This window comes from Cebus imitator, unplaced genomic scaffold (assembly GCF_001604975.1).
Source record: "Cebus imitator isolate Cc_AM_T3 unplaced genomic scaffold, Cebus_imitator-1.0 Scaffold333, whole genome shotgun sequence".
NCBI lineage: Eukaryota > Metazoa > Chordata > Mammalia > Primates > Cebidae > Cebus > Cebus imitator.
Window position 1 is genome coordinate 172,573 of NW_016107648.1, and position 14,451 is coordinate 187,023.

General features: G+C 43.3%; 1 long non-coding RNA gene across 1 annotated transcript in view; it reads left to right on the forward strand.

Moving 5' to 3' along the window:
* Positions 1-14,451, forward strand: part of LOC119467798 — a 29,561-nt gene that overhangs the window by 10,420 nt on the left and 4,690 nt on the right. The window lies entirely within an intron of this gene.

The following is a 14,451-nucleotide window of genomic DNA, read 5'->3' on the forward strand; positions in this document are numbered from 1 at the left end:
GACAGTGTGAAGACCCAGAGAAAAGATGGCCATGGGAGGCAGAGACTGGAGTTAGGGTGCCACAAGTCAAGGCGTGTTTGGGGCAACCAGAAGCTATGCTCGTCTCGAGGTTGCAGAGGGAGCACGGCTTTGCCAGTATTTCGGGATTGGCCTCCTGCCCTCCAGAACTGTGAGACAATAAATTTCCTCTGTTTCCAACCACATAGTGTGCGGTCATTTGTCCCAGCAGCCACAGGAACCGAATACATAGATAGGTGTTACTTTCCCATCCTTTTCCATCTAATGTTATTGGGCACCTACTGTATTCCAGGCTCTGTGCTGAGCTCCGGAGCCCAGACCCAAGGCTACAGGCTGATAGAAAGCAACTTGGAGTTCCCGAGCCTTCTCATGAATTTCCAAGCTCATTCTGTTTGTCTCAGGCTCCCATCATCGTCCCCACATCCAGGTGCACCCCCCACCCCATCATCATGGTTGGGTCTGTGCCCCTTCCCACAGCGATCAGAGATACACAGTTCTGAGACTGACAGTGACATTGGACATCTGCTGATCTAATACCCTGGTTTCCCAGTGTGCACGCGGAGGTTCAGAGGAGGGGGGCAGCCAGTACAAAGGCAGCTTTGGACTCAAACGCATCTTCCCACTCCCTGCCTCTGATCGATGCATGTTATAAGTCAACCCAACAAACAACAAACATTTGTCAAATGAATACTAAATTGTTAATGACTGGTAAAGACAATGTATTATACCTCTCAGAGGTATTTGAATGTGGAACAACGGCTTAACTCCAAGAAGTGCATGTCTAATAGCGGATTGTGGCGCTGCAGGTGGGGTGGGCATGGCAGGGCAGGGAGATTTAAAAGCAAGAGCAGGGTCTTTAGCTGACCGTTTATCTCATGTCCCTAAAGCCACTTCCGTTTCTGCTAAGTATAGGACTGGCTACCCTGGAGAATTGTTGAAGTGGGCCAAAGAGGGGCTTGCCCTTCTGTACTTTTAGAGGCCGTGTAGGCAGCGACCGATGGCCTCCTGGATGCAGAAGGAAACACTGGCCTCATTACATGCAGGTACCATGACTGCTGTTTTAAACTCCAATACTGCTGAACCATTCAGAAATAGATCCATTATAGGTCTGCTCTAGCCCCAGGGCTTTAACACAGGTCACCAGAAAATCTAAGATTGTACAGTAATTCAAACTCTTAGGAGGGAAAGAAAAAAACCCTCTTCAGCACTTTCTCCCTCCCCTCCCCGCTCCTGGCCTAAAAGGAAGCACCTCTTCATTTCTGTAGTGCTTTGGAATAAGTAGCTCTTACGTTGAACTTGAAACCTAAATTTTTCTCAGCTATTAATTGATAAGAGCAGCTCATTTTATTTCTCATGCTCTGAAGTAAGATTACAGTGTAAATAAACTGGGTCAGGTTTAGCAGGATGGACGTGAACTGTTCTCTAATTCCCCTTAATCTCCGGTAAAGGAGTAACTAGGATTTGGACATCAACATTCAATAAGCAATTATGCCGCTCCTTCATACTCAATCTAAATTAGTCCACTATTCCCTTAAAGAGAATCCAACAAACCTCCAAACCAGGATCTTAAATTGCAATCTCTTTGTATTGTTCTGGCTGACGAGAGATGAGTTGACGTTGTGGGAGGGGTTTGATTTGATTTATATTAATTTTTAAACTATCTGGGATCCCTTGTTTTACTTGAAACAGATCAGGATAAAGGGGTCAGTAAACAAGGGTTTCCTCCACTGCTGATAACCACACCATGCTCAGCATTTCATGAGCCTGGCTTCTCATTTTCATAGCATATTAGAATCATTATCTAATTATTAATCTCACCCTAGAGTTCTTAGGAGCTTATGATGCCTGTTGAAGTTAATGAAGGCTTTTACCTATAGATCTGGCATTAAATCATTGTGACTGCCTGAGCGCCCACAATATAGTGGGAGCTGACAAGAGCTGACAGAAAGGAAAGAGAATTAAGCAGAAGGAAATTAAGGAGAGGAAGAAGGAGAAGGCACGGGGAAGAAGGAGGGGAGAGACACCAAATCTAGATAGTAACATCAAAACACTCATTAGGAAAATGGGGCAGTTAAGGAAGAACTCACCACGCAATCTGCCTAAACTTTAATTAATAATTCATTTATATATATTTATGTGGCATACCTTCTCTAGGGAACCCAATGTGCTTAGCGAACATATTAAATAATTAACTCTAACATATCTGAGTGAAGTGGAGAGGCAGCAAAGTTATTCATAACTGGTTGAACAGATTGGCAGGTAACAACTAGATGTCTTGCGTGGGAGAGGAGAGCCCGTGTGTCACTTACCAGATGCCACACAGCAAATGATCTCTCTGGGGGTCTAGTATTGTAAGGCTCTGTCTCAGCATCTTCCCAGAATACACTGTTTTTGTTTTGATAGATAGATAATGAGGCTACATAGACAGACCTAAAGAGGTAGGAATTACTGTAGCAATCAAGAATATTTGGAGGGAGGGTGCTATGAGAAGGAAGTCAAACAGGGTACATTTAAAACAATATTGCCATCAAGACAAAGAATAAAAGGAAGTATTTCAAATCAAGAATATTGATTATGGCATTAAATAAAATGAAATTGCAGAGGCCAAATCCCAAATGATGAGACAGAACATTTGCTAAGTTGTGTTTAAACACATTTGAGTTCCTAAATTGTATCCTCAATGTGCTGTTGACAGGACACCATTAAAAAAAATACCTGAGGTCGGGAGTTCAAAACCAGCCTGACCAACATGGAGAAACCCCATTTCTACTAAAAATACAAAAATTAGCTGGGCGTGGTGGTGCATGCCTGTAATCCCAGCTATTCAGGAGGCTGAGGCAGGGGAATCCCTTGAACCCAGGAGGTGAAGGTTGCGGTGAGCCGAGGTCACACTATTGCACTTCAGCCTGGGCAACAAGAGTGAAACTCCATCACACACAGAGACACACACACACACACACCCTTTAACACAAATGGTTTAAACATCTCTCCGAAAAGTACAAATGCATCTGCCAAACCAGGAAACCAGGGGAAGGTAAAAACCAAACAAAACTTGGGAAATTTAAAAATAAAGATAAAAAACAAGAAGCGAAAGTGGCACCTGCTCAGATGCAGTGAGCATGGCTTCAGCGTGAGTTAGGTGGCCATGTACTTAAGATTCATGCCTTCAAGTCCTACATCGCCTTGGTCAATTACGAGAACAGACTTTTATTCATCACATCTTGAAACTAGTAAATTGGAATCTCCATATATGGACGACAGACACGGTCCTTGAAGACATCGTGGTAACTAAAAGCACAACCTGCATTTGTTCAAGCATACATTGCTTGGACACACATAACCTGGGAGCTAATGTTGAGATTTGGTCAACTAGCCTACAGGAAGTTTCAATGCTGGGGAGAGGTTTTTTGATTTTTTTTCCCCCTTATGAGACTGTCGCCCTGGCTGGAATGCAATAGTGTGATCACAGCTCACTGCAGCCTCAAACTCCTGGACTCAAGTGATCCTCTCATCTCAGCCTCCTGAGTAGCTAGGACTACAAGCACAGCCACCACACCTGGCTACTTTTTTAAAAAAAGAAAAAATGTGAAGACAGGGTCTCACTATGTGAGACCAGCTCAGGCTGGTCTCAAACCCCTGGGCTCAAGTGATCCTCCCACCTCGGCCTCCTGAGTAGCTAGGGCGACAGGCACAGCCACCATGCCAGCCTTCTTATCCTTCTAAAATGAACTATGACCTCACGTCAAGACCACTGAAGTACAGAAGGAATAGTGGTGAGGTGGAAGAAAAGAAACTTTTTTAAAAGCAAACAAAACCACTCTATCGATTCTTAACTCTCCACCTGGATTCCTGACTGCTTTCCATTTTTATTTTATTCTACCTTTTTAGGGGAAATTTTTTCCTTTATTTTTTTTTTAAAGAAGGAACTTGTCATGTGAGATAGATTGGTTCTAGCCGAGACTCCACAAATTGTTAACCAAAGGCCCTTGAGTAAGTCTCCTGACCCTTCTGGGCTGGCCTTATCCATTCAAAATAATGGTAGCAACTTTCAGGATTGTCCTGAGGATTGTATAGAGTGGTCGTGGAGAAAGGGCTTTGTAAACTATACAAATGTGTGGGGTTATTGGTATCCATTTTGGACAGGGATGAAAGTCTTACAGCTCATTGCACACACGTTTCTGAAAGTCAGGTCTTTATTCCCCTGCCCTCTTCTATGAGAGACATCCCATGTTACTGCCACTGGAAAGCTCCCAAATCACCCTCCAGTTTAAAAGATGCTGGTCTTATTTGATCACTTGCTTTACCCTTTGGACTAACCCAAGTTTAGCTGGCTAATTTCAACTTTAGTCAAGGATCAGTCTTCAGCCTTAATATAAACCAACCAACATTTTCCTGCTTAATCCTCCTGCTTAAAGCAGCACAGAGCCACAAAGACAAAACAAGCTCTCTCTGTGTTCCTTCAGGGGCTGTGGGTAAATTCTCCTTCCCAAGATATACATGCAGGCTGCCTGGGGGGACTTTTCTCTAGAGCTTTCTGATATTCAGACCAGCTAAGGTCTTCTAACTCCATTCACACTTTTAGTATAGGCAGTGGTCTGAATGTTTTTGTCCCTTCTCTGCAAAATTCATTTGTGAAAATCCAATCCCCAAAGCAATGGTGTCCGGAGGTGGGGCCTTCTGGAGGTGATGAGGTCGCAAAGGCTCTGCCCTCATGAATGGGATTAGAACCCTTATAAAAAGTCTCGAGAGAACTCCTTCCTTCCCTTCCACCATGAGAGGACACAGTGAGAAGGCACAGTCAGTGAACCAGGAAGTGGGCCGTCACCAGATACCAAATTTACTGACACCTTCGTGTTGGACTTCCCAGCCTCTAGAATTGGGAAATAAATTTCTGTTGCTTATAAGCCACCCAGTCTATGGTATTTCATTAGGGCAGCCCAAGCGAAGACAGAAGATGCAGTTTATACTTTCTAATCTAAAATACCAAAAGCTTTTTCAAATCATGTAAGCCATGGTATTATTGATATTTTTAGGTAATATTTTATTATTCTCATCATGAATCTATTCAAAGATTCATATCCTTATCTACATAAGGATATCTATTACATGTTATCTATAGCTCTATGAACTATATCTCTACATCTATCTATATAATAGGTTCAAATGCATCTATACCTAATCTCAACTCACCAGATTTAAATTTCTGATATTTAGTGTTTCTGTGAAGCATCCTGCTTCTCCAATTATGTAAAAGAAACATCTACCAACCTAACCAATTTAGCAACAGAAATAGGCCAAATATGGGGAAAGACCTGATGGCCTCAAGGCGAAGCCACGCTCTTCACACTACAACTCGGACCCCCAGTTGCAATCTCATTAAGCCTCACCACAGTCTGGTGAGGGATTCAGCTACTGCTTGTAGTTTTATTTTCAGGAAAAAAAAAGACTGTAAAGATCCAAGGAGATTTGGCCATTTTTCAAGGTCACACACATATAGCATGGCAAAAAGGCAGGAAGCTGAGTATCCTCAGTCCACACGGTTGCAGGAGCCCCAGCCGGACGGTGATCTCCGTCCGAGCAGAGGACGCCGGGCAGTCGACCCTGTCAGAGAGCTCCACTCTCTTGGGAAATTTTGCAAAGCTTTTCCAATTCCTCCAGACTACAGTTAAGCATCCAAATGATTTATTCTAGCTTTTAATACCTTCCCATCTCCCACCAAAACTGAGGTAGGAGAAATATTTAAAGTCTCAAGAGCGCAGGGAGCAAACAACCGTTTCCTTTTTTGTTCCTCTGCAGATGAAGAAATAGCAAAGCTGTTTTTGCATTTCAAACTTGAAATTAAAAAGTTGACTTGCAGAATCCTAAGCTCCACTTTCCTCAATGAGTGGAATGAGGTCTGCCCCTCAGCTGGGGGTTTCTAGAAAGGGTGGAGTGGAGGCGTTTCCATGTACCTGTTAGGTGTATCAATAGTTTGGAAAGCTAAACTGATCTTAGGTTGAAAACCCCTAACCACATTGTATAGAACTTTTTTTAATTTAAAACAATCTTCAAATTACTTGCAATGCTTGTTAATGCTTGTTTTTGTTTCACAAAACCTTCTATGTCAGGTGTACTAATTATGCATCATCTATACTGTGTTCAAAAGTAGGGGGGATTTTGTCCCCCAGGAGATGCATGGCAATGTCTGGGGATATGTTTGCTTGTCACAACTGGGGATGGGGAGGTGTGTGCTAGTGGCACCTGGTGGGTAAAGGTCAGAGACGTTGTTCAACCTCATACAAGCCACAGAACAACCCCCACAACCAAGAATGACATGGCCAAAATGTCACAAGTGCCAAGGTTGAAACCCAGCTCTATGACAATCACAGTGAATATCCAGGACACTTTCCTTCCCCCTTCCTGCCCGTGGCCCCCAATTCTGCTGCTGCAAGGTTGATTGCTGTCTTACCACGCTATGAATTACAATAGCTTGACCCCAAAACATTTTTTCAGACCTTTTAAATCTCTAAATGTTGAATATCTGGAGACTAAAAATGCTATTATCGTGTATTTTGTTATTAGAATTATAAATGGAGTCAAGAGCATTTACATTTTGAATTTATCTATATTGAACCCTGGTTGTAAATTGAAGGCTCAGCACACAAAGGCCACACATCACCTTTCAGGAGAGAGATTATGCCAACTTGGTTGGGTGCCCCATGTTCTAATAAAGTTGAAACCAGGCTTCCCTGTCAGAGTGTGACGGCTAAACACATTTGGAGCTGTAAGCAACAAGCGCAGGCTGTTCATTGTGTGCAGAGCAAGTGGAGCTGGACTACTGAAGCGTGTCCCTCCGCCACCCCAGTGTCCTCCCTACTATCCTCTCAGGCCTGGGAGGCCAGCCTGCCCAGCAGCCAACAGCTGTCCGGCGATACCTGTAATTGAGTCAAGATGCCAACAAGGGACTGTGTTGAGGCAAGAACAAGAAATTCTAAAACACGCAGGGTGCAGTGGCTCACGCCTGTAATCCCAGCACTTTGGGAGGCCAAGGCAGGAGGATCACCTGAGGTCGGGAGTTTGAGACCAGCCTGACAAACATGGAGAAATCCCATCTCTACTAAAAATACAAAAATAGCCAGGCGTGGTGGCACATGCCTGTAACCCCGGCTACTCCAGAGGCTGAGGCAGGAGAATTGCTTAAACCCGGGAGGCAGAGGTTGCAGTGAGCTGAGATCGCGCCATTGAACTCCAGCCTGGGCAACAAGAGGGAAATTCTGTCCCAAAAAAAAAAAAAAAAGTAATTCTAAAACACTTTCCATTATGCTTCCACAACGCACACTGGAAAACTGGGTCCTTCCCAGTCCTCCACCGATTCTCCCATACTTTGCTGTTAGGATAAGGACAGCGCTCTGTAAGGGCCCACAAGGTCTTGCCCACACTCTTTGTTCTCCCTGTCCGCCCACACTGACCTTCATGCTAGTCCTCGTGTGCATTATGCTTTCCATCACATTATGCTTTCCCACCACAGGGCCTTTGCATGCGCTGTCTTCATTTCTTTGCACTGCTGCCACCCACTTCACTTGGGTAGTGCACTGGCGACTTACAGATCATCACTTCTTCAGCCATCATTCCTCCAGGACACTTCCCAGACCTCCCTGACTAAGGCAAATCTTTGTAATACACATTTCCACTGTCCTAAGTTGTTTCTTCAGAGCACTCTCACTGATGCACTTTTACAATTGTTTGTGTATTTAGTTAAATAATGTCTGGTTATGAGCGCACTTGGCATATAGTAGGTGCTGGGTACCTTTTTTTTTTTTTTTGAGACAGAGTCTCACTCTTGTTGCTCAGGCTGGAGTGCAATGGCACGATCTCTGCTCACGGCAACCTCCACCTCCCAGGTTCAAGTGATTCTCCTGACTGAAACTCCTGAGTAGCTGGGATTACAGGCATGCGCCACCACACCCAGCTAATTTTGTATTTTTGGTAGAAACGAGATTTCTCCGTGTTGGTCAGGTTGGTCTCGAACTCCCGACCTCAAGTGATCCAACGCCTTGCCCTCCCAAAATGTTGATTACAGGCATGAGCCACTACACCTGGCCAATGCTGGGTATTTGTTGCCTGGCCATTTAACTTTTAAAAATGAACAAATGAATGAAAGAATGAAACTATTCTAAGATCTAAAATCTGGAGCAAAGTCACAGGTATGAAACTGTGCGTGTGCTTGGGTCTTGCTAACCATTTGGGTTGTCAGTTTAGATTACTGAATGGAACAGAAGAGAAATCTTGCCTGTAAAACACGGAACTGAGAAAAAAGTGTATACCTCACTTAGAGCGTCATTAAGTTAGAGAACAACTCCCACACTCTGCTCTAAGATGAAGCCAACATCCAGATTCTCATTGCAAACTTGGCTCCCCTAGAATTCTCTGTTCTTCTTTCCCCTGTTCCCGCTGCTTTCTAAACGTGAAATATCCACAGCTGCGCCATTTCTTTACTTTTTTTTTTTTTTTTTTTTTTCTGGAGAGGTTAACCTTCTTTCTTCAGTTGTATGTTGTGCAATACCCAAGAGGCCAACACTACCGTTTGATATATTTAAATATGACTTTGAGAAATGAGTCTGTCTTAGATATAAAAGCCCACAGTCACCATGATGAACATGACTGCAATATTTAAAATTCCTAAATAAAGAGATGCAGCACTTTCTGCATATTCATTGCTGAAATGAATATTATATATGATGCCTGTTTTTGTAAGCATTCAAATAAAGCAGTAGGAGAGAATGTGGATTTACTTATTTTTATCAATGAAAACAACTCCCCTTGACCAAAGGAAGAATTGTTTCCTTTCGTATAAAGAGAAATATGTACACAGAAGGCAGTTCTGTGTATTAGTCTGTGAGCAAAGCTTTAGTTTTTTATTATTGTGTCATTTTATGCACAGTCCCCAAGTGCCTTGTCAGTGACAGCCACTCATTAAATCATTTAAACTATCATATAAAAATAAAGATGGATTTTAAGCTACACTGAGCCAGGCAGTTGGTTAGCAAATACTGATTGCTCCCCATGGGGTCCCAAGTATTCCTTCAGGTGATGGAAATATATATGAAAGAAGTACATGGCCTGTTACCTTGAAAGGACTTAGGGACTAATCAAAGCCACAATCAGATGAACCTCTCATCAAAGTAAGATTATTCAGATAAGTACTGTCTTTTCAAAATGGATTGAAGGTCAGCAGTGAATCAGTCTTCAGACTCAGCCAATATGGTGGCAGGTGCCATGCTGGACAGAGGAGGTATGCTGTCCCATAAATGGTAAACAGTTTGGTAAAAGGTTATAAAGTCATGAAACTGAAAGAAGAACCTTCAAGAGGTCAATGTGTTTGACAGACAACTGAACTCCTCCAACTTGGGGCAGCTGAAGGCACAGGAATAAACTTGGTACATCTTCCACGAGATTCATTTCCCCTTTTTGGAAAAAAAATTCTATAAATTTTCAACATGGAAATGAACATGACTGCCCTTGTGGAGAAGAATAAAAAAAAATTCTGAAAATGTGGAAGAACAAGTAATTCCCATAGAGTGGAGATGGAAGTGCAGGTTGGTTCAACCACTCTGGAAAAGTCTCTGAACTATCAAAGACTTGAAATATGTTGAAATACTTAAAAACCATCATCCGGTGATTCACTTCTAGATATATATGGCCTCAAATTCATGCTCACCTGCACCAACAGATATTTGTTAAGACTGTTCATGGCAGGATTATTTATAATAACCAACAACTGGATACAACTTAAATGCCCATCAACAATGATATGTAGGGCCGGGCGTGGTGGCTCACGCCTGTAATCCCAGCACTTTGGGAGGCCGAGGCAGGTGGATCATGAGGTCAAGAGATCGAGACCATCCTGGTCAAAATGGTGAAACCCCATCTCTACTAAAAAAAATACAAAACATTAGCTGGGCATGGTGGCGCGTGCCTGTAATCCCAGCTACTCAGGAGGCTGAGGCAGGAGAATTGCCTGAACCCAGGGGGCGGAGGTTGCAGTGAGCCGAGATCACGCCATTGCACTCCAGCCTGGGTAACAAGAGTGAAACTCCGACTCAAAAAAAAAAAAAAAAAAAAAAAAAAAACAATAAATGTTGGTGTACTCATAAAATGGCATCTTATATATCATGAGAATGAGTGACCTAGGACCACACATGGCATCACAGATGAATCTCACAAACATTACGTTGAATGAAAGAAACCATATACGAAAGAATTCGTAGTGTTTGATTATATTTACATAAATATGGGAACCGGTAAAACCAAACAATAGTATTAGCAGTCAGAAGAGTGGTTGGATTCCTTTGGGGAGAAGATAGTGAAGGATTTGTTTACCTGGAAGTTGTACATTTTGTGATAATTTGTTAAACTGTATGTTTATTTTCTGTTTAGTTTTTGGAAGTTACGTTACACATAAACAGTATTTCAGGGATTAAAACATTTTCTCTAAAGCACATGACCTTTTGAAAATAAAAACACTACAATTCAAAGAAATACACTGCTTGTAGGTGAGACTACCCTCCATTCCTGCTGCCCCAGGTTTGCTAAAATATGTGTTCACCCTTTGTGCTTAAGTTCAAGAGCCACTGGCATGGGTGTTGGGAGTGGGAGGAAGCAGTTTTCATCTCAGATGCTGGTCAGGGATTATCATGTAAGATCCAGGCGCTGGAAGGCAGGTGGCAGTTGACCAGATTGTTTTTCCAAGCCCAGGGGTAACTCCATCAAGGACATGATTTTCTGGGGATTGTGCCAAATATAAGCACGAGACTGAGGGTTGCCGGAAGAAGCTGGAAACAAGTTAATCAGAGGTAGAAGCAGGAATTGGAGTTAAAGAGAGAAGCCAGAGAGCCAAGCCAAACAAGTGGCCCCAAATGACAGATGTCACTGGTATGCCGTAAAGAGGAAGCAACCGAGACAGTGCGGAGGACTCCAGGAGCAGGCTAGAAAATAGAAGCATTGAAAGTTGGGGGTAGGATGAGACAAGAGGCTGCTCTCCCATGCTGCCATGTTACCGCATCAAGACTCTTAGAAGTCAGCGAACTCTGAATTTGAACTTGAACTTCCAGGTGGTGAAGAAGGTCTATTTGTCAAGGCAGGAGGATAAGACACATTTTATTTAACTTGTTGTCTTGATTTATAACTTCCAACTATTTAGATGTATGGCAGGCTGGTCTCCATTTGTGCTCTTGCCCCAGGATCTGAAAATATCAGATATTCTGCTAGATCCCTACATTCTTCATTTAGGAGAGACTGCTTCTGTTGCAGATAGTACATTCTGGCCACTACTCTAGTTGATCAAGATTTCTTTAGAACACGGATTGTGACATATCAATGCCACTTTTAGCCATCGAGAAACATGGTTTCTGGTTCATTTATGCCAGTAAAAATGCTGAACAGGACAGGAGTAAGTCTGCAGTCTTTTTTTTTTTTTTAGACAAAATCTTATTTTATTGCCCAAGCTGGAGTTCAGTGGCATGATCTTGGCTCCCTACAACTTCCATCTCTCAGGTTCAAGCAATTCTGCTGCCTCAGCCTCCTGAGTAGCTGGGATCACATGCACGTACCAGCATGCCTGGCTAATTTTTTTATTTTTAGTAGGCATAGGGTTTCACTATGTTGACCAGGCTGGTCTTGAACTCCTGACCTCATGATCCACCTGCCTCGGCCTCCCAAAGTGCTGGGATTACAGATGTGAGCCACCATGCTCAGCCTAAGTCTGCAGTCTTGTAGGAGCACATTAGACATTTCCCTAAGATTGAGGTCAACACATTCATGCACATGCTTTGGGGGCAGCTGTTTGATCAACACAACTACCTAATCAGTTCTGTCCTACCAATGAAGATATGACAAAAGTTATCAAATGCTGCTGCACTCAATATACTTCGTGTCATGGAAGGCTGCCGACCTCATATGTGGGGACTCTTGCAGAGAAGAGATGGAGTGGCTTGACCAGACTTGCCCAGTTTCTGACACTCACTGACTCTCTGTCTCTTCTTCTTCTTTTTTTTTTTTTTTTAATGTGATCCTCTACCCTATGCTACTAGCGATTTGATGAGAGCAGCTGAATTTGGCCACTAGTTAAAGGCAGAGGTGAGCAATACAGAAGGTAATGAGGCAAACCTTCCAGATTATCTTCCAAGTTTCTGGTCTGATGGGAAAGATGGCAAGGACTTTGGAGAACCAAAAGGCAAGGGTCAGCAAACCTTTTCTGTGAAGAACTACATTGTAAATATTTTACATCTTGTGTATCAGTCTCTGTTGTGGCTATTCAACTCTGCTGTGAAATCAGTCCTAGTGCAATGATCAGCCATAGACAACAGTAAATGAATGGTCATGGCTGTGGTCCAATAAAACTTTATTGACAAAAACAGGTGGTGGGCCAAATTGGACATGGCTATAGTTTGCCAACCGCTGTTTTAAAATATAATCACTCCCTGAGACTAAGCAAAGGACACTAGGAAATGGGCTAATCTTCTGAGTTAGTAAATAAAACAATGACAACACCATGTATCATATTAAAGGTGGGCCTCATTGAGCAGCCCTGCTCAGCAGCTCAGAGGCCATCAGAAGAATCCATGTAAAACACCAATCTCCTTGCACCTTTCCTAACCTGAGAATCTTCTGGGCTCCTATTCACACAGGCTCTGCCCAAACACTCCTGCTTTCTTTCCCAGCCTCACCCCTTGTCCCTGTCACATACACCATTCTGTCCAGCCACACAAAGCTCTTCTCCGATCCCCCATTAGCTGTGCAGAGTCATGCCTTCAAACCTTATAAAACAACTCCCTTGCTGCTTTCAAACTCTTACTCATCCTTCAAGAGACCATTCAAATGTCTCTGCCTTCAAGTTTGCCAGCTACCTTAGGTTGGGTTAATTTCCCTTCTTCCTTGTTCTCATAGCACTTTGTACAGAACCATGCTTCATCAATGCGACTTCACTGTGACCCCTTCTAATTTATCTCTAATGGTTTAACCTTCTTGTGCATGGTATTTTTCAAATCGGTTTGCTCCTTCCTCACTGGGATGTGAACTCTTTGCAGACACAGGCTACGCCTTATTAATTTTCATCACCCCAGGGTTAGCACTGAATCTGGCATGGAAAGGCTATGGAGCACATGTTTGCACAATTGTTTAGCTCATGTCAGAATCTGCTTGTGCTCACACCACTGGGGCTCCATGGAATGATTCACAGTTTAGATTGTCTGCTATTTTTATAAGACACTTTCAGTGACTTAATAACTGGCTCTTCCTGACAAGGCATTTGGGAACTGTGCATAAGTGACAGAATAATATTAAAATCAAAGCCAGTTCAGAGATAAATATACAAATCTCTGCTCCACCTACATGATATGCCCCCTACAAATCACAAAAGATCATTGTCTTAGTTGATACAGCTGTTGTGTATTTTGTACAAACATTTTCTCTTTCGATGACATCTCAGGAAAATCGCATTCTCTTAGAGATATGAGACCACGTTGCACCTTTTCCTTTTTTAAACAGATTTCCTAGATCTTGTTGATTTGCTCCCCAGTTCCATTTAGAACACTGAAGGGGTAATCTACGCAGTGGGACCCGAGTGGCTTCCAAGTGTGGCTGCAGTTTTTCAAAGTGTCTCCTCGAAGGCCACTCATAGAATTAAATCTGGGCAAGAATCAGGTTCATGAAATGACACATGTCCCTGGGCCTACTTCTACATTGTTTATCCAAGGAAAAGGTCAAATGTATGTTTGAGATGGACACCCTGTTATTAGTTGAGGCCTGCCACATCCTCAGGTTTCCCGCAGCACCCACTTTCCAGATACTGCTCTTCCTGCAAACGAGTGAGTAAGACAACAGGGCAAGCAGAACCAGGGCAGGGGTGGGAGCAGATGTGCGGCTATGAGGCCTTCCCTCCCTCTAAGGTGTGTGAGTGGTGAACCCTCACTCCCTCTAAAACTTCAGGCAGCCTCATATATTTTTCCTTATTTACTCTAAGAATTCTTGGAGAATAAGAATCTGCTCAGGCCAGGCACAGTGGCTCACACCTGTAATCTCAACATTTTGGGAGGCCAAGGTGAGAGGACCACTTGAGCCCAGGAATTCAAGACTAGCTTGGGCAATATAGCAAGAAGTAATCTCTTAAAAAAAAATAGCCAGGCACAATGGCTCACGCCTGTAATCCCAGCACTTTGGGAGGCTGAGGGGGGCAGATCACGAGGTCAGGAGATCGAGACCATCCTGGCTAACATGGCGAAACTCTGTCTCTACTAAAAATACAAAAAGTTAGCTTGGCGTGGTGGCGGGCACCTTTAATCCCAGCTACTTGGGAGGCTGAGGCAGGAGAATTGCTTGAACCTAGGAGGCGGAGGTTGCCGTGAGCCGAGATTGTGCTGCTGCACTCCAGCCTGAGCAACAGAGTGAGGATATGTC